The sequence below is a fragment of the Ahaetulla prasina genome, chromosome 6 (genome assembly GCF_028640845.1).
Source record: "Ahaetulla prasina isolate Xishuangbanna chromosome 6, ASM2864084v1, whole genome shotgun sequence".
In the NCBI taxonomy this organism is placed as follows: Eukaryota; Metazoa; Chordata; class Lepidosauria; order Squamata; family Colubridae; genus Ahaetulla; species Ahaetulla prasina.
The window spans coordinates 62,289,760-62,310,542 of record NC_080544.1 but is presented as its reverse complement, the minus strand read 5'-3'; the positions used below and the strand labels follow the sequence as shown (position 1 = coordinate 62,310,542).

The 20,783-nt window shown below is 44.6% G+C and overlaps 1 protein-coding gene across 1 annotated transcript in view; it reads left to right on the top strand.

Moving 5' to 3' along the window:
• HPSE2 (heparanase 2 (inactive)) overlaps window positions 1–20,783 on the top strand; it is a 204,275-nt gene that overhangs the window by 152,168 nt on the left and 31,324 nt on the right. The gene's annotated exons all lie outside the window — the stretch shown is intronic.

Genomic DNA, 20,783 nt, shown 5'->3' with positions numbered 1-20,783 from the left:
TGGACTTGAGCAGCTCCCATGTGTTGCGCCCCCCTTTCAGTCTTCGCCCACACCTCCGTGCTGCCAGCATCCCTCATCTCATGCCACTTGGGACTCAGAATGGTAAACAGCATCTGGTCCGGGGAGCAGCCAGATTTTGGTCTCCATTGTGGACACCAGATGGGCCTCCTGCAAGCTCTTGTCTCTCGAGGAACCCAGGTGAAGTTTCCCACGCCACTTCAGTGAGTGCTCCTCGAAAGACAAGAGCTTGCAGGGGGCTGATCTAATGTCTGCAATGGAGAGCAAAATCTGGCTGCTCCCTGGACCAGATGCTGTTTACCACTCCAAGTCCCAAGTGGCAGGAGATGAGGGCTGCTTTGTGTACCGGCTGGCACAAATATACCGAGGCAGAATGCTGATGCTTCACAAGTGCAAGTAGTGCTTCGCTCCCACAGCTTCCAGCCATTACAATCGCTGCTTCGGCCCACTTGCACCACCCCTCCCCTGCCATGGCAACAGCTCCATTATTTCATTCTGGACGGAGAGGGCTGTGCTCCTTTTTGCGTATTGCACCACCTGCAAAGTTGCACATTGCATGTGCCACCCCAGGGCAGAGATTTCCAGCCCTGCCATGGCCGGTCCCATATTCCAGAGCTTTAGTAGTTACACTCACAGAACTGGCCCATTGGTCATCCTGGAGCAGCTCCTCCACCAGTGTTGTGCCTCGCTCACTCCCCCTGCTGCAGCCGGGCCCCTCTTATCTCCTGCCGGATGCTGATAGTACAGAAGAATGTCCTGGCATGCCTCCAGCCCCCAGCCCTGGCATCATGCCCAGACAAACCGAACAAACAAACCTCCCTCCGATAGCATGTGCGCCTGAAGCCAGCCACGAGCTGGGATTACCAACAGCTGGAGACGAAACTATGCAATGGATAGATCCATGCTTCCGGAGAATGGAGAGGCAAAAGGAAGGGAGGGGCAGGCTTGGATAAGTGCTGAGTCATGGAGCCACACCCCATGGCCTATATAAAGGATCTGCTTTCTGGCATTCTCTGAGTCAGGCAAAGTCTAATCTGGATTGCTGAAGTCACACCTTGGATTCCTGCCTGCCCTGAGGACTCTGATAGGACTTTGGCAGAGCTGCAGAGGCACGCTTGATACGGACTTCCCCGACTCGGCCGTCAGAGGAGGAGTGGGACACGACAACCAGGGTGCACCTGTTGTGTCTCGCCCAATCTCACCACAGCCGGGACCTGCTTATCCGCTTCCGAACACGGAGGAATGTTCTAGTATGCCTCCCAGCCCCAGCCCTGGCTCCATGCCCAGACAGGCTGAAGAGGAGGAAATATCTCCAGCCCCCAGCTCTGGCTCCATGCCCAGGCAAACGGAGCAACTAGACCCCTCCCCCTCCTCCACAGCATGTGAGCCTGAGGGAGGTCTATTGCCAACAGCTGCCGACTGGAGTGACCCTCGCGTCAGAAGACTTGATAGGCGGAGGCAACAGAAGGAAGGGAGGGGCAGGCCTGGATAAGTGCTGAGTCATGGAGCCACACCCCATGGCCTATATAAAGGATCTGCTTTCTGGCATTCTCTGAGTCAGGCAAAGTCTAAACATATCTTGCTGAAGTCACTTTCTGATCTCCTGCCTGCCCTGAGGACTTTGCTAAGACTTTGGCAGAGCTGCAGAGGCACGCCTGATTCGGATTTCCCTGACCCGGCCATCAGCGGAGAAGTGGGACACGACAGCACCCGCAAAAATATGAAGATTTCTCCAGGGACCACCAAAATTTTCTTGCGGACCACCGGTTGGTGACCATTGCTTTACTTCCTCTTCACTTTCTGCCATTAGAGTGGTATCATCTGCATATCTGAAGTTGTTGATATTTCTCCCAGCAATCTTAATTCCAACTTTTGAGTCACCTACCCTGCCTTTCTCAAGATGTGCTCTGCACATAAGTTAAATAGGCAGGGTGACAGTATACAGCCTTGCCAGACTCCTTTCCCAGTTTTGAACCAATCAGTGGTTCCATGTCCTGTTCTCACTGTTGCTTCTTGACCCACATATAGGTTTCTCAAGAGATAAATAAGATGGTTTGGTACTCCCATCTCTTTAAGAACTTGCCACAATTTGTTGTGATCTACACAATCAAAGATTTTAGCATAGTCAATGAAGCGGAAATAGATGTTTTTCTGGAACTCCCTAGCTTTCTCCATGATCCAGCATATGTTGGCAATTTGATCTCTAGTTCCTCTGCCTCTTCCAAATCCTGCCTGTACTTCTGGTAATTCTCGATCCACATACTGCTGGTGATCCACATACTGCTTACTTAAAGATATACTCTCTAAAAAGGACTGGCTATGCTTTGTGCCTTATTTAGAGTAACACAGGCTTCAGCTATGTATTTTGTTTATGACAAAAATATCAATTAATTGAACACTGTATTTTTACTTCTAAACAGATAGTTCACTTTGATTTGCAAAGTAAAGTTTGTGCAATTAAATAACTAGTAGTTTCTGCCTAATCTTTTTTTTTTTAGGGTTTTTTTCAATATTTGAAAAACTGCTAAGATGCTTCAAAGAGCTGAAAGTAGTATATACAGTGTTAGAAGATAACAACCAATCAATACAGCACAATTTTAGATTCCGTTGCACCAGTTGTAACAGAAATAAGTTTCCTGTAGCTCAAATCTGACAGTGCTGGAAAATATGCTTGTAAAGTACAAATGTATCTGTATGTGGATGTGTGGGTGGGTGGGGATGTAAATACAATAAAGAGGCCTATTAAAGTTGCATTTGTGTATGTAATTTTTTGCTGGGTCAAATTTCTTTGTATCTAGGTAATTTCTTTACCTATTCTGCTTTATTCTTGGTTTCAGTTGGAACACTTGCACTTGAATAAAAATTTAAACTGTTTTGTGGTTGAGAATTTTAAGTATGAACAGGCTCCACATTTTAGAAGGCATTGGAAGATTTTGGATCCCTAAACCTTCCCGCCATCACAACAGTCATACACTCTTTGAAATGAGATGTCTTCCAGATCTTTCTCCTTACTTTCTTGTTCTTGTTTTGTTTGTTTTTGTTATTGTGGTAAGATGATAACTATTTCCTTAATGGTTAAAAAGTTTGTGTGTATGTACACTGTACACTGTGTACACATACACAAATACACACAGTGTGTGTTTATGTATTTGTGTTTATACATACATATGCATACAGTATATAAAGTGCATACATATATACACACATACAGTATATATATATGTGTGTGTGTGTGTGTGTGTGTATTTGTGTGTTTACACAGACATGCATACAGTATATAAAGTGCATACATATATACACACATACAGTATATATATATGTGTGTGTGTGTGTGTGTGTGTATTTGTGTGTTTACACAGACATGCATACAGTATATTCAGTGCATACATACACACACACATACAATGTGTGTGTGTGCATATATAATGAAAAAGGCTCTTCAGTCAGCTTCTTCGTGAATGTACTTTTTGTAAAATATGTAACATAATGAAGCAAAGTATTCAGCTTGCTGTCACACTGTCTACCCACTTCCTAACTTACATGTCTGACCTTATAACCAAAAATTCCTTTGAAGTATCTGCATCAAACAGTGGGCTTTCCTACCAATGGAAGTAAAAGTAATAAAAAAAAACTTTAGAAATGTGAAAACAGGGTGAAGTACATTGCCAACTTTCTTGTTTTATTGATATTTGACTATATAATAAAGATGAACACATATAAAAAACGGATTTCGTATGAGAGAAAACATTATGCATCCCTGAAATAAGTGTATCATCTTTATAGTTTGTGCTGTCAGATAGGTATGCAGACTACCTTGACAGTTTATTTGATTTAAGTTGCCTCCTTTGAAGGGAATGTTCCGCCTTACATGTTTATGATCTTTTTTTGCATGCTTTAAAATTGTAGTCCCAATCTCTGTTAAACTATAGCCATAATCTTATTGACTGGATATCTTATAGTTGAATTCTTCTAAAAGTCATCATATTTAGAACATTTAACAGATTCCTTTTAATTCAGTTGTGCAAGTGTGCATTTCTGTGGTATCTTGCCATTTTTAATATTCATCAAATAATTCATATTATATCATATATTGTCACAAATACATCTGCATTAATAAGTATATCTAAGACATATTTTCCCAGCCTTGTGTCCTCCAGATGAATACTTCCAAAATTCTCAAGCAATATTCTCTATGTTATAGTCCCATAGTTTGATGGAGAAGTTGGGGAAGACTGCTTTATGGGGAAGTGATTTTTCTTTCTCCAGCCAAAAGTGGATTTTGAGAATGAAATAATGGAGAGAATTAGGGCACAGGCAGATTGCTGCATCGAAGTGCTATATTTCAGTCTAGAAAAAGTGTACATTTTACAAGTGTACAAAAAGCATACATTTTACTATCTGCATTATAGACCTCCATTGTGCATTAAGGCTGGTATCAGCACTCAAAGCCATGGAGTAGACAAAAATGAACCCCCTATCTAAAATAATAAACGCTCCAAAAGATGGTCACGTGAAACCCCATGTTGGTAAAAGCATATGAAAACCTGCAATGCACACATTAGTGACAAAACAAGTAACACAAAATGATAAAATCTGGTTCCCTTTCTTGGTTTAATTCAACTGTCTTTCATCACAGGATTAACGCTCTTTCAAAAGTTTTAAAAACTTACATATTTTAAAAACTAAGGAGCTGGAATAATAGACACGCACTTCTACAGAAGACAGATCTGGCGCTCAGGGCTACCCTGGAAATAGTGAAGGACTGGACTGTGGTGCTTCTGCCAGTGAAAACGGAGCTCGGTACGGTTGCGTGTGACCTTCCTAAGCTCCATTTTCACTGGCAGAGGGTTGCAGGAGGCTGTCGCAGGTGAAAATGGAGCTTTGGAGCCCGTTTTCATTGGCAGAGGGCTCGGGCCACCACCTGCGGCCCTGACATGAGTGATGACAAGCTGGCCATGCCCACCATGGCCATGCCCACCCCAGCCCCCCAAGGTCAAACACAACCTTGATGTGGCTCTCAATGAAATTGAGTTTGACACCCCTGAACTACATCATTGATAAAGTGTGCTAAACCATTTAAATGGTAAAAATTGAATTGGAAGAAGAGGAAGAATATTATTTTAAATCTGGAACAGCTGTAGTTGATTTAAAGTTAAGATTTTAAGTCTCTCTGGGGTAACTGGTTATGTCAAGACTCTCCCCTAAAAAACCACAACATCACCAACAACAATAAAAGCATTGTAGATTATGCATGTTCTTGGAGATTCAATGCTCATTCATATATATACACACCATTTGAAACCATTTGCCCCTGGCCCCATAATCACAGGAAATAATTGTAAATCATAAAGCTTATTTTTAAGCTCCGTTCCCCCTTAATCTTCATTGGGTATTGTCAGATGGAAGACTACTAATATTACCAATTAAAAGATAAAGTGCAATTACTTTATCTTTTAAGAAAAAAATATGAGGAAGCAATTGGAATCATGAGGGATTATAAATAAAAATAACGTCGTATGAATCCCCTATAAAATTCCATTAACACAATGGGGGAGTTGCAGAATAACAACAGTAACTAGAACAGTCTGTGAAGTTCACAGGCCATGGGCCAGATGCATCATGCCGTGGCCATGCCTCTGCCCAGTTTAGTGAAGGGGAAAATATCCCGATATGTCATGTGTTGATGCAATGACGACATGAGTTTGATAGCCCTGAACTAGAAGCACCTATAGTGAAAGAGAAATTAATTTCAGACACAGACCAGTTTATAGCCCACACTTTTCCTTCTGTCACACAGAAATAATCCTGTGGCAGTCTACTAGAGACTTCTGTTTTTATTAATTACAGGTTGTTTACCAGATATGAAAAATGAATAGAGATTCCTCATTTAACCTGTATTATGGCTTAGTACCAAATTATTTGCAGGACTGCATCTCCTCACAGTCAGCCTGACCACTTTGGTTGAGCAAGCAAAAGCAGCTGGTTGTCCCCAGTTTTGGGAGGTTTGAGAGGCTGAAGTCTGGAAATATTTCTATGCGATGGGCCTGGCTTTCTGAAATGTCTTCCCATTGGCCTTTTGGAAAAAGTTGAAAACAGAGCTATCCCAGAGGGACTATGGGGTCTGATGCCAGGAATTGTTTTGCTTTATTTTACTGTACTTATAATGTGTGATTTTTTATTTTTAATGTGTTTTTCGTATTATATTGTGTGTATTCTTGTGGGCCACCAAAAGAGCAGCATGATATAAATCATTTAGAGAGTTAGAGATAAAGTATTTTTTCTAGGAAAGTCCTTTTCATGAACAGTTAAATTTAATAGAAAACAGTAGATGAACACTGTCATCTGTGAATGTTTATTATTCCTATAAGGTGTGAGATTCACTTTTTTTTCCTTAGGTTACATAAAGTTGACTATACTTGTCCTTCATATGAACAAACATTATACTATATAAACATTACTGGTTTCTTTTTTTACATATTGAAAGAATTATCATTGATATTAGAGGTTGCCATTAATTTCTTTCCCAAAATCTGATTGACACCTCAGACATTCAGATATGTTCTGAGACAGTTCTTTGACCATTCACTAATTCAGAGCCCATTTTTTATATACTGTATACTGCAGAATGTTGATATATGACAAACATGGAAGGAAAACAGATGTGGATCAGGAAAGCAAAGCACACATCAAAGAATAACTATCAAATGCTGGAGAAATATCTTGGAGCCCAAGCAATTACTTCTGATTCTTGCAGAAGGAAAAAAAAACTCAAAAGACTGGAAAAGGACAATATATGTGACGTCTATATTTAAGAAGAAGAAGTTGAGGAGTTATAGACTAGTTAGTTTGACTTTTATACCCTGGAAGTTATTAGAATGAACAATAAATCAATCTTTTTAAGCACCTGTGGGAAAACAGCGTAATTGCTAGTAGCTGGCATAGATTTATGAAAATGGCAACAGGTATAACCAATTTAGCAGACTTTTGGCAGGGAATTCTTCAAGTATATCTGGCCAATATCATAGATATTATACACCTTAACTGTAAAAATAATTTTACACATGGATCATGGAACAGTAAGAAGAACAAAATAAAAATTGGAAGAATTTTATTTATTTTTTGTCTAAATGAGCCACTCATCTCATAAAGCAAATGACTCTATGCAGCATACAAGACTAAAACAATACATATATAAAACAATTATCATTAACAATTATTTTTTTAAAAATAGAAAAAAATCTGGAACCAAGAAATACATAGAAAAAGGAATGTTAATAATATGAAGCCACTTTGTTAATTTACCTGTTCCCTGGGGAATAACCAGATCTTGAGGGATCTTCAGAAGCTTAGAAGCAATGAGGCCATTCTCACCTCAGATGGAAGAAGATTCTACAAAGCAGGTATCATAGCAAAAGTGGACTGCCACCTAAGGCCCACCAGATGGAGCTTCCTAGACAACAAAATCCATAAAATGACCACTTTGTTGGATCTTGTGGGACAGGCAGATGAAATTAGATAGACACCGTTCTTCAAATAACCTGGTTCTGAGCCATGTGGACCTTTCAAGATTAAATTGGTGTTGGAAACAAACTGGTAACCAATGCAGTTCATGCAGCACTGATGTAATATATACCATATCTTCTTAATTATAATCAAGGCTTTGAAGGTTTTAATTGGTTATAAACCCTTCTCAGTACTCTATGATTAATCCATACCTTGAACAGCCTTATGCTGACTTCTTGTTACTGCCCTTCTGTTTTCAGAGATTAGAATTGCTGTTTGCACATAGGGAATAATCCTTAAAAACTCTTTTAAGAGTTGAAATAATCTCAATTATTGGTGGAGATTGGGTAGCTTTTGTCTCAGTTTCAGTATTTAAGAACTCTGTTTAATTTCCCTACTTGGCATCTTTTCTTAACTTTGTCTGCAGTTTTGAGGTTATCTGTGCTTGACTAAAACTAAAAAACTGAAATTGGCACATGAAGATTTACAGAGTACTGTACATTTATGCTTGGGTGCCAGAGACTATAAATGTAATTGTAGCTAAGTCAAATGAAATTAAATCAATTGGCTCCATCGTTCTACATGGAAGAAACCCTGAGCTGCAGCACAATCCAAAGCCTCAGTTACTACTGGAAGCCCCAGCTGTCCTAGCAATATGGCACAAAACCCGCAGCTGCCTCAGGAACCTTCAGCCACCCCAGCACAGTCCAGCCTCCAAAACTCTTAAAGATACATTACACTCCTTCCTCCCAGAGAACACTTTACCAATATTTACATAGAATTAACATCTTATTTTTCTACGTAATCACGCAAGTAGACTGGGCGTCTCCTGACTCTTTCGGACCTGCGCAATTCATTTTCTGGGAGTGAGTCGAGCTGACCGGAGGGACTGTTTGTTCCTCTCAGCTCCTCCTCTAGGCCATCCGGCCCTGGATTATTTGCAGAGTCGCCCCTGCTGTCTTCAGGAGGAACCGGTTGGCGTCGCTGGACCTCCTGGAACTCAGATAAGTCCCGCGTTTGCCCCGGGTTTGAGTCAGCTGTGGATTCAAACATTGGATAGTCAGGGCCTGTTTCGTCTGATTCTGATTTACCGTTATGCTTCCTTATTTGGTCTATGTGGCGCTTCCATACCCGGCCATCCTCTATCTCTACTAGATATGATTTTGGTCCTGTTATCTCTAGGATTTTTCCTGCTAACCAGGTCGGGCCCTCGCTGTAGTTGTGTGCCCACACTAGGTCGCCTACTGCCATCCCTCTTGTTTTACCGTGTGCCCCTTTGTAACCATCTGGTGTGTAGTTTGGGTTTAAACGGTCTAGTGGGCACCTAAGCTTCCGACCCATTAATAGCTCTGCCGGCTGCGCCAGTTGTTACACAGGGGGTTCTGTGTTGGACTGCTAGGAATGTATCGATTTTTGTTTGCCAATCGCCTGGCCTGATTCTGGACAATGCTTCCTTTGCGCTCCGAACGAAACGTTCTGCAAGGCCGTTCGTCGCAGGGTGGAAAGGCGCCGAGAGGACATGCCGGATGCCCTCCTCTGCCAAGTACCCCTCAAACTGGGTTGCCGTGAATTGCGGGCCGTTATCGGAGACTAAAGTGTCGGGCAACCCGTGGGTTACAAATAGGTGCCGTAGGACTGAAATCACGGCCTCGGCTGTCATGGATCTCATGAGAATGATTTCCAGCCATTTGGAGTAGGCATCGACTACTACCAGAAAGGTTTGGCCGTGGAAGGGCCGCCAAAACCGATATGGATCCTAGACCAGGGGCCCTGGGGTCTCTCCCATTCCCGAATCGGGGCCGTTGGGGGTAGCGGTCTGGACTCCTGGCAGGCCTGGCATTTCCCTACCCTTTCAGCAATTTCCGTGTCCATTAAGGGCCACCACACATAGCTTCTTGCTAGACCCTTCATTCTCACGATCCCTGGGTGGCCTTCGTGAAGGAGCTCCAATACCTTTTTCCTCAATTTCTCCGGGATCACCACTCGATCCCCCCATAGCAGGCACCCCCCTTGAGCTGAGAGTTCCCCACGTTTTTTCACAAATTCTTTAAAACGCTCGCCCGGCGCAGCGGGCCAACCTCTTTGTACCCAACCAATTACAGTCCTTATTGTAATGTCCTTGTACGAAGCCCGAGCCACCTCTTTGGATGTGACTGGGCCAGAGTCCAAAGAGTCAATTAGCAGAACTGGTGTCCCCGGAGTGGGGTCTTCGATAGTCTCTGGTAACGGGCATCTGCTCAGGGCGTCTGCATGCCCTAATTCCTTCCCTGGCCGGTGTAGTAGTTTGTAAGAATACGCCGCTAGGAAGATAGTCCATCTGGTCAGTCTGGGCGAAAGTGCCACAGGCGTTGGGCGGTCGCCTGCCAACAGGCCTAGAAGGTCTATGGTCCGTGATGATTTCAAATCACGACCAATAACATATTCATGGATTTTCTTTACTCAGGAGACTATAGCCAAGGCTTCCTTATCAAGCTGGCTATAATTCCTTTCAGCTGATGACATGGTTCGGGAGTAATATGCAATAGGGGCTTCTGTGCCATTTGGCAACCTGTGGCTGAGCACAGCCCCCACCCCATAGGGAGATGCATCGCAGCTTAACACTAATGGCAGCGTGCCATTGTATTGGATAAGGAGGCTATCACTCGATAGGAGATTCTTTACCCCTTCGAATGCCCTAGCTTCCGCCTTTCCCCAAGACCATGCAGCCGTCTTTGCTAGTAATTTATGAAGCGGCTCGGCTACTGCTGCCTTATTTCTTAAAAATGCCGCGTAGAAATTGACCAGACCTAAGAATGCCTGCAACTCCATTTTGTTCTTTGGAACCGGGGCCTTCCTGATGGCCTGTACCTTGCTTCAGTGGGTGAATCCTTCCTGTCTATCTGGTAGCCTAGGAATTCCACAGATTCAACCCCGATCTGGCATTTGTTCAGTTTAACTTTGAGACCGGCAGACCGGAAAATGCCCAAAACTTTTCGCAGCCTTACCCCTAATTCCTCTAGATTCTCAGCGGATACCAGTGCATCGTCAAAGTATGGTACCACCCCTGGTAGTCCTGCAATAGCCGCTCCATTAGGTTCTGAAATAACCCTGGAGCCACACTAACCCCAAACTGTAACCGGGTACACTTAAAAGCCCCTCTGTGAGTCACAATTGTCTGCGCTTGGCTGTGCTGCTATCTACAGGCAGCTGTTGATAGGCTTGGGCCAAGTCTAGCTTGGCAAAACCTGCCCTTGCCCCATTGAGTGCAGTAAGTGCTGTACCACCGGACGGGTAAGCACTCTTTGCAACGCTTTGTTAAGCGTTGCCTTATAGTCAGCGCAAATCCGGACCGACCCGTCCGGTTTGACTGGGTGACTATAGGGTCTCCCACTTAGCATGGTCAACTGGCACTAGAATTCCCTGGTTTACTAGCTTGTCCAGTTCCCGGTCAATCCTGGGCTTTAGGCGAACGGGACCCTCCTAGCCTTTAAACGAATAGGGCAACTTGTGGGTCTAAGTTAAAAGAAATAGGGGTCCCGTGTACTTGCCCAGGCAGTCTCTGAAAACGCCCCAAATTCCTTCATGAGTGCGTCTTTGATGTTGACTGCCTTGATTCCAGACTTGTGACTTCTGCTGAAGTGGCCAATCTCTTGGCTAAAAATCCTATGTTTAAAACTCTTTTGAACTGGGTGTAGAGGGAATAGCCAAAAGGCCCAGTGGGTGCTGAATTTGCACCATTTATTTATTTATTTATTTATTTATTTATTTATTTATTTATTTATTTAATCATATTTATATACCGCCCTATCTCCCGAAGGACTCAGGGCGGTTCACAGGCGCTTAAAAACACATAAATACAGAGTAAAAACAGTTAAAAAACTTATTTTAAAGCCCGTTAATTAAAATATACAAATAAAACCCAATTAAAACCCATAAATTTAAAATCTAGCTCAGTCCTGCACAATTAAATAAGTATGTTTTAAGCCCGCAGCGGAAGGTCCGAAGGTCCGGAAGCTGACGGAGTCCGGGGGGTAGTTCGTTCCAAAGGGTGGGAGCCCCCACAGAGAAGGCCCTTCCCCTGGGCGTCGCCAGAGGACATTGCCTCGCTGACGGCACCCTGAGGAGACCCTCTCTGTGAGGCGCGGGTCGGTGAGAGGTATTCGGTAGCAGTAGGCGGTCCCGTAAATAACCCGGCCCAATGCCATGGAGCGCTTTAAAGGTGGTCACCAAGACCTTGAAGCGCACCCGGAAGGCCACAGGTAGCCAGTGCAGTCTGCGCAGGATGGGTGTTATATGGGAGCCATGATGGGCTCCATCTATCACCCGCGCAGCCGCATTCTGGACTAACTGCAGCCTCGGATGTCCTTATACGAAGCCGAGCCACCTCTTTGGATGTGACTGGGCCAGAGTCCAAAGAGTCAATTAGCAGAACTGGTGTCCCCGGAGTGGGGTCTTCGATAGTCTCTGGTAACGGGCATCTGCTCAGGGCGCCTGCATGCCCTAATTCCTTCCTGGCGGTGTAGCTGGACATCGCTGCTTTCCGCCTTGTTTGCTGGGTTCGCGTCTTCCTGGTGAATTCAGCTTTTTCCTGGCGCCTAGCCTCGAGATCCCACCTTCGCCGCCAGTGTTAGATTCGGGCAATAACGAGGCAGGAGACCAGGATAGTGACAACAGCTCTTTACTATATGTTTATATACAGTTTAGCCAGGCTTTATCCAATCAGCAACGTGCTTTTTCCCGCTCAGTTTTCCCTCCAAAACTCTTAAAGATACATTACAGGGAATAATCCTTAAAAACTCTTTTAAGAGTTGAAATAATCTCAATTATTGGTGGAGATTGGGTAGCTTTTGTCTCAGTTTCAGTATTTAAGAACTCTGTTTAATTTCCCTACTTGGCATCTTTTCTTAACTTTGTCTGCAGTTTTGAGGTTATCTGTGCTTGACTAAACTAAAAAACTGAAATTGGCACATGAAGATTTACAGAGTACTGTACATTTATGCTTGGGTGCCAGAGACTATAAATGTAATTGTAGCTAAGTCAAATGAAATTAAATCAATTGGCTCCATCGTTCTACATGGAAGAAACCCTGAGCTGCAGCACAATCCAAAGCCTCAGTTACTGGAAGCCCCAGCTGTCCTAGCAATATGGCACAAAACCCGCAGCTGCCTCAGGAACCTTCAGCCACCCCAGCGGGCCAACCTCTTTGTACCCAACCAATTACAGTCCTTATTGTAATGTCCTTATACGAAGCCCGAGCCACCTCTTTGGATGTGACTGGGCCAGAGTCCAAAGAGTCAATTAGCAGAACTGGTGTCCCCGGAGTGGGGTCTTCGATAGTCTCTGGTAACGGGCATCTGCTCAGGGCGCCTGCATGCCCTAATTCCTCTAGATTCTCAGCGGATACCAGTACATCGTCAAAGTATGGTACCACCCTGGTAGTCCCTGCAATAGCCGCCCATTAGGTTCTGAAATAACCCTGGAGCCACACTAACCCCAAACTGTAACCGGGTACACTTAAAAGCCCTCTGTGAGTCACAATTGTCTGCGCTCGCTGTGCTGCTATCTACAGGCAGCTGTTGATAGGCTTGGGCCAAGTCTAGCTTGGCAAAACCTGCCCTTGCCCCATTGAGTGCAGTAAGTGCTGTACCACCGGACGGGTAAGCACTCTTTGCAACGCTTTGTTAAGCGTTGCCTTATAGTCAGCGCAACCGGACCGACCCGTCCGGTTTGACTGGGTGACTATAGGGTCTCCCACTTAGCATGGTCAACTGGCACTAGAATTCCTGGTTTACTAGCTTGTCCAGTTCCCGGTCAATCCTGGGCTTTAGGGCTAACGGGACCCTCCTAGCCTTTAAACGAATAGGGCAACTTGTGGGTCTAAGTTAAAAGAAATAGGGGTCCCGTGTACTTGCCCAGGCAGTCTCTGAAAACGCCCCAAATTCCTTCATGAGTGCGTCTTTGAGGTTGACTTCGTTTCTGAAGATTCCAGTCACTCCATGCCCAATGCTCGAACCAGTCCAGTCCCAACAAGCTTGGCAGGGTCCCATCGACTATGGTGATGGGCAGAGTTTTCTTGTATTGTCCATACTCGACGTGGACGGACGTTACCCCTCGAACAGGGATGCGATTCCCTTGGTAGTCTTGTACCTTTAAGTTCTGTGGTTTCAGCTTGCGCTGCGATGGCGGGTAAGGCTTTCACGAGTGTCCCAGGACATGATCGTGATCGCTGAGCCGTGTCCACCTCCAATCGGCACGGCACCCCTCAATCTTTGTTTTCGTAAAGATTTTTTTCTAGGCGTGTTGCTGCGTGACCCACTCTCACGGCAGTCTGATTCAACCGCGCCTTTTTGAATTGACCAATCACGGCCGCTTCGCGCCTGGTTGGTCAGTTTGAATTTTGGCGGGAAGGTTGGGGTGCTCGACAGGCCTGTGCTATGTGCCCTTCCTTCGCACCGCCGACAAGTCGCATCCTTAAATTTGCATTGTTGTCGTTGGTGTTGCCCTCCACAACTCGCGCAGTCACCCCGGTCTTCTTTCTCCGACCTCCCGGTGGCCAGCACCAGCCAGGAGGGGCACGGGTCCAGTAAACATGTGGTGGCATTCAGCCTACCCAGCAACCTGTCCATGTCCTCAGGAGCCACAGGGTCAAACTCATCCCAAACAATATCGCCAAGACCACCCTCGAGCATCTCACCGCATCACGCAATCTTGGTCCAACCCATCCCGAGCTGAGCGATTTTATCGTATAGATAACCGTTAAACTCCTCAGCCGTTGGTGCGACCTGCTTTTGTAGGGTTTCCGCCGCTTGGGTAGACATCTCATGAGCCCTGGCTTCATCCAAGGCGTTTGCCAGCGTTAGTTGCTTTTGGACAGCAGCCGCCGCAAACGGATGTCCCTGACCCCACGAATGAGTTGCTCCAGCAATGCCTCTTCCAAGTCTCGGTACTCGCAATGGTTTTGAGGCTTTCCTCAGGGCTGCCATGTATACGCTGATGGACTCGCCTCTTGCTGCCTACGCCCCTGAATTGCACTGCTGCACATACTTGGGCGTTGGTGCATAATGGGCTTTCAATACGGTCTGTAGAGTCTGCCACGGCACCGATTGTACGGCGTTGGCTCTGCCAACGATTCTGCGGTGTCGAAAACCTCTGGACCGCAGTGGCTCAGGAAATACGCCGCTTCCTGTTGTCTGAGACTCCTTGAGTTCGTTCGCCTCGAGGAAACACTCAAACGAGCCATGTATGACCCCATTTTCCTTAGCTGGGTCGAATGGCGCTGGCGGTGTGTAGCTGGACATCGCTGCTTTCCGCCTTGTTTGCTGGGTTCGCCTTCCTGGTGAATTCAGCTTTTTTCCTGGCGCTCCTAGCCTCGAGATCCCACCTTCGTCGCCAGTGTTAGATTCGGGCAATAACGAGGCAGGAGACCAGGATAGTGACAACAGCTCTTTACTATATGGTGAACCCAGCGGCTCGGGCTGGGAAAACCCTCTCTTTATATACAGTTTAGCCAGAGGCTTTATCCAATCAGCAACGTGCTTTTTCCCGCTCAGTTTTCCCTCCAAAACTCTTAAAGATACATTACAGGGAATAATCCTTAAAAACTCTTTTAAGAGTTGAAATAATCTCAATTATTGGTGGAGATTGGGTAGCTTTTGTCTCAGTTTCAGTATTTAAGAACTCTGTTTAATTTCCCTACTTGGCATCTTTTCTTAACTTTGTCTGCAGTTTTGAGGTTATCTGTGCTTGACTAAAACTAAAAAACTGAAATTGGCACATGAAGATTTACAGAGTACTGCTTGGGTGCCAGAGACTATAAATGTAATTGTAGCTAAGTCAAATGAAATTAAATCAATTGGCTCCATCGTTCTACATGGAAGAAACCCTGAGCTGCAGCACAATCCAAAGCCTCAGTTACTACTGGAAGCCCCAGCTGTCCTAGCAATATGGCACAAAACCCGCAGCTGCCTCAGGAACCTTCAGCCACCCCAGCACAGTCCAGCCTCCATCCCCACATCTACTGACCAAGTGAGACCATCTTTCTCAGGTCTTGCAAAGAAGAAATCCTTGTGTAACCAGGAACTGCCTTGGCCTGCTTGATCAGTAGCAGAAGCAAGAAGACTGCGAATGTCAGTTAGGGAAGAACACAGGGTGCCAAAAAGGCATAGATGGGGAGAAGATATGTGAGTGGGGGAAGTGAAGTGCTCCTGTGGTCCTGAAATGTGAGTGAGTTATCAAGCACTTGAATTTTGATCACATGACTTCAGGAGCACTGCAATGGCTGTAACTTTAAGAACTGGTCATAGTTTAGTACCACCTTAACTTCAAACAGTCTCTGAACAAATAGTTGTAAGACAAGGACTACCTATATCTCAACAGGAAGGATTTCAAGTAGATCTGGCCTATAGATTATCCCAATTTTACAGATACCACTGTTTCTGTATGTTTTCCAGAAGATAAATAATATAAAATATGTAAGGCAGAGATGGTATTCAGCAGATTCTGACCAGTTCTGGAGAACTGGTAGCAGAAATTTTGAGTAGTTCAGAGAACCAGTAAATACCAACTTTGACTGGCCCCGCCCCCATCTATTCTCCGCCTCCTGAGTCCCAGCTGATTGGGAAGAAATGGGGATTTTGCAGTAACCTTCCCCTGGAGTGAGGAGGGAATGGAGATTTTACAGTATCCTTCCCCTGCTACACCCACCAAGCCACTCCCTTAATTTCCTATAAACTTGCATTACCAAGACTCAGATGAATGAATCACTAAATTCAGTGCTGGTACAATTAGTAGATGGCGCTACTCCCAAGGCTCAAACCATCATAATGCATGGGGGGGTGGCATTTAAATGTCACCAACTGCAGTTCACTGTGAGCATCGGCCCAGGAATTTTTCAGAGCATCATGGAGTGGCTTTTATTAAAAATACCCGGGGTAATGCCATACTTCGATGACGTGCTTTTAACTGCCAGCAACGAACAGCAGCTTTACTCCCGGTTATGGGAAGTGCTGACTAAATTCCACTCCACGGGACTCCACATAAATGGCAGCAAATGCCAAATCGGAGTCAAGGAGGTAGAATTGTTGAGTATAGAATTACCAGGGAGGGCATTCATCTGACAAAAAGTAAAATCCGAGCTATACAAGAGGTGCCGATGCCAAAGAATCAGACCGAACTGAAGGCGTTCCTGGTGTTGCTGAAATTCTACAGCGTCTTCCTTAAAAACAAAGCTAAGGTTGCCGAACCCCTCCACAAACTGCTAGCTAAGCGGTCTCCATGGGTTTGGGGGCACAGAGAAGCAGCTGCGTTTCGAGCAGTCAAGCAGCTGCTTTCTGCTGACAGCTTCTTGATCCAGTACAATGACATGTTGCCCATCATGGTGGTTTGCGACACTTCTCCCTTCAGTGTGGGGGAGCAGTTCTCAGCCACCACCTCCCAAATAGAACCGAAGCCCGGTAGCCTACTTCTCCAGTACTCTGTCTAGCGCTGAGAGGAACTACAGCCAGCTGGACAGGAAGGGCTGGCTGCGGTTGCTGGGGTCAAGAGGTTTCATGAATATTTGTTTGTGAGGGATTTTGAGTTAGTGACTGACCATATGCCACTATTGGGACTTTTGGCTGGAAATCGTCCAACTCCTATGGCCATGTCCCCTAGATTCACGCCGTGGGCCATTTTCCTCTCGGCATATAGCTATAAACTCTCCCATTGGCCCAGAAAGACTATGGGGCATGCTGATGCCCTTAGCCATTGCCCTCTGCCTGAACTGTTGGACGATCCTACACTGGGCAATCCAGTTCTGCTTATTGACTGCCTTGATTCCAGACTTGTGACTTCTGCTGAAGTGGCCAATCTCTTGGCTAAAAATCCTATGTTTAAAACTCTTTTGAACTGGGTGTAGAGGGAATAGCCAAAAGGCCCAGTGGGTGCTGAATTTGCATCATTTATTAATAAGCAGCACGAAATATCTGCTCAAGGGGGGTGTTTACTGTGAGGTGGTCAGGTAATCATACCCCCAAGTTTGCGAAAGACTATTCTAAGGTGTTACACGAGGACCATCTGGGGATTGTCCAGATGAAAGCCCTAGCATAAAGCTTTGTATGGTGGCTCAAAATGGACCAGGAGATACAGAAGTGGGTAGCTACTTGCCAACTGTGCCAGGAGTCACGGGCAGCACCTCTAAAGGCACCGGCCCTAGAGTGGGAATGACCCCAAGCCCCCCACGTCGACTTCGCAGTGCCATTTCACGGCCAAATATTCCTAGTGGTCATAGATGCCTACTTTAAATGGCTGGAGATTATTTTAATGGGCAAAACCACTACAGACGCAATTGTCAATTGTCTGAAAGTTGGTCACCACCCACAGCCTACCCGACATAGTCATGTCGGATAATGGTCTGCAATTTACTGCCACCCAGTTTGAGCGTTTCATGGCAAATCAGAGCATACGACATGCCCTCTTGGTGCCCTTTCACCTGGCCAGTAATGGTATGGCTGAAAGGATGATAAGATCTGCCGAGGAGGCATTAGGAAGACTAGGGCCTTCCTAATGATTGGCAAGGCAGGGTGGATAAATTCCTATAGTACCAGCATATAACGCTCAGCACAACAACAGGGAGAAGCCCAGCCGAACTTCTAATGGGTCGCTGGCTCCGATCAGTCCTAGATTGGCTTCAACCAAACTATACCCCGGAAACAACAAAACTGCACCAGGTCCTTTAGCATCGGGGACCTGGTGTTCACACAAAAAATTGCCAAGGGTCCCCTATGGCTACCAGGAAAGATAGAACAAATAATTGGGCCTAAATCATACATCGTGAGATTAGATGACGGGTGACAGTGGAGGCAGCACATAGATAAAATCTGCAGCCGTCTCTGACCTAACTCTAACAATCACAAAAACGCCGAATTAAAATGTGCTCCCTCCTTAACAGACTCAAGCCCGATGTAAACGGAGTACACACCTGAAGAACCGGGAATCCAGCACAGCAAACCGGTTCCAGTCAAGACCCAGGCCACTCCCGAAGGTTTCCAGGAGTTTCCATAGGTAGACCAAGAGGCAGTAGCAGGCACTACCTCTCAGGCCACTGCTGCCACACCAACTGAGCTGTGCAAGTCCAAAAGGACCTGTAAACGCCCCACCTACTTGCACAACTACATATGCAGATTGGTTTGTTCCAACTAAGAAGGGAGGGATGTTAGATATTGACAGTTTGCATAGTTTTCTGTCTGGTCTGTTGTTTGAGTGGGAAGAATAGCTCAGGCTGTTAAGAAGCCTGTTATTAGAACACAGTAGCCTGCAATTACTGCAGGTTCAAGCCCGGCCCATGGTTGACTCAGCCTTCCATCCTTTATAAGGTAGGTAAAATGAGGACCCAGATTGTTGGGGGGGCAATAAGTTGACTTTGTAAAAAAAAATATACAAATAGAATGAGACTATTGCCTTATACACTGTAAGCCGCCCTGAGTCTTCGGAGAAGGGCGGGATATAAATGTAAACAACAAAAAAAAGAATACTCAAACGTGATTGGCTGAACTCTCTAACAGCTTCCTATATAAGGGCAACCTGTCAGAAAGGCTAGCTGCTGGATTGCATATAGTTGACCGAATAAAGAGCTGTTGTTGAAGCCTGCCTCCAGTCTATTCCTTCACCTGATCTAACAATGCTATTGCTGATTCAGGAGAACAATTTTATATCACATTTGAAATGAATAAATGTATGTTAGCAAGTCATGTTCAAATCACCATTGGAACTGGAACATTGTGACTCACAATATGACTGCAACTCACTATGGCATGTTTCTTATGTTGTCACTCTCAGTATTCACAGTTACTGAGATTGTATTACATGACTAAACTAATTGAAAGAATTCCCCATGATTAGCTGTGCTTCCAGACTTATTTGTAATTCTATCCATCAGCGCACATTGTGCAATTACTCCATCTTTTCTTTCTTAAGGAATTCTTTATAGTGAAAAAACACTGGTGGATTACAAACAGAAGACAATAACATCTGGATCTTGCTATAAAATTCCATGAACTACATGTTATGATTGCGTAATAAATGTCTGGAATCTCTGCAGATTGCCCAACAATTTTTAAATGGAACACAATTGGGAGAGTTTAATCCATGCAGCACCATTGGGGAAAGAATTGGAAATCTTTTCTTCTGAAATTATCTTTTCCCTTCCAAAATTAGATATTGTAGTTTTGTGATCAGCAAGAGAAAATGCTAACCCACTTTCACTTTTCTAGTTGTGAAATCAAATCATTCCATATATTTTAGATAGTCATGGCATCATACACTTATGTACACTTTAGTATTGCACGTATTACTTTTGCCCACTTCATAATCTGATACACATTTTCCAGCCAACTGCTAGAGTTCTGCCTCTCTTGCCTTTCTCTAAAAATAGTGCCTGTTTTAAACCATATTTGGTGGAAATTTGAGGAGTTGCAATTCCAAAATATTCAAAAGAAGCCATGTGCATAAAATTGTTTTAAAAGGGTCAGCTCTTTAAATATTATAGCACGAAGTGAGTCAGGATTACTGGCTTAAATTTATTTAGATTAGATTTTTCTTTCATTGAAAAAGTGCATTCAGAACTGAAGTAAGCGTGAATATTTATTCCATACTACATTCGGCTCATTTAGTTTGAAGCATGACTCTCACAAAAGTGTAGTCATTTGGTTTATTTGACAGAAGAACTATCTCATTCTTGGATTTATTCAAAGATAGAGGGACATATGCATATGTAGGATGTGTGTGTACATGCATGTGCACATGTACACATGTACGCCTTTCTCTTATGCCCATAAACTTACGGGACCGTCTACTGCCGGCCTCGATCTCCCATCACCTGGTGCGCTCCCACAGAGAGGGACTCCTCAGGGTGTCGTCAGCCAAACAGTGTCGACTGGCGGCCCCCAGGGGGAGGGCCTTCTCTGTGGGGGCTCCGACCCTGTGGAACGAACTTCCCCTCGGACTTCGACAACTACCAGACCTTAGGACCTTTCGCCGCGAACTTAAAACCTATTTATTTCGTGTGGCTGGACTAGCTTGATTTTTTATCTTTAAATTTTAATTGACTTTTGATGGGTTTTTAAAATTTAAATTTTTGTAATGTTATGGGGGTGTATGTTATTTTAATATTTGGGCAAATTTAAATCAGTTTTTTAAGGGTTGTTTTTACTATTGTGTATGTTTGTATTTTATCTGCCTGTTCACCGCCCTGAGTCCTTCGGGAGAAGGGCGGTATACAAATTAAAATATTCTATTCTATTCTATTC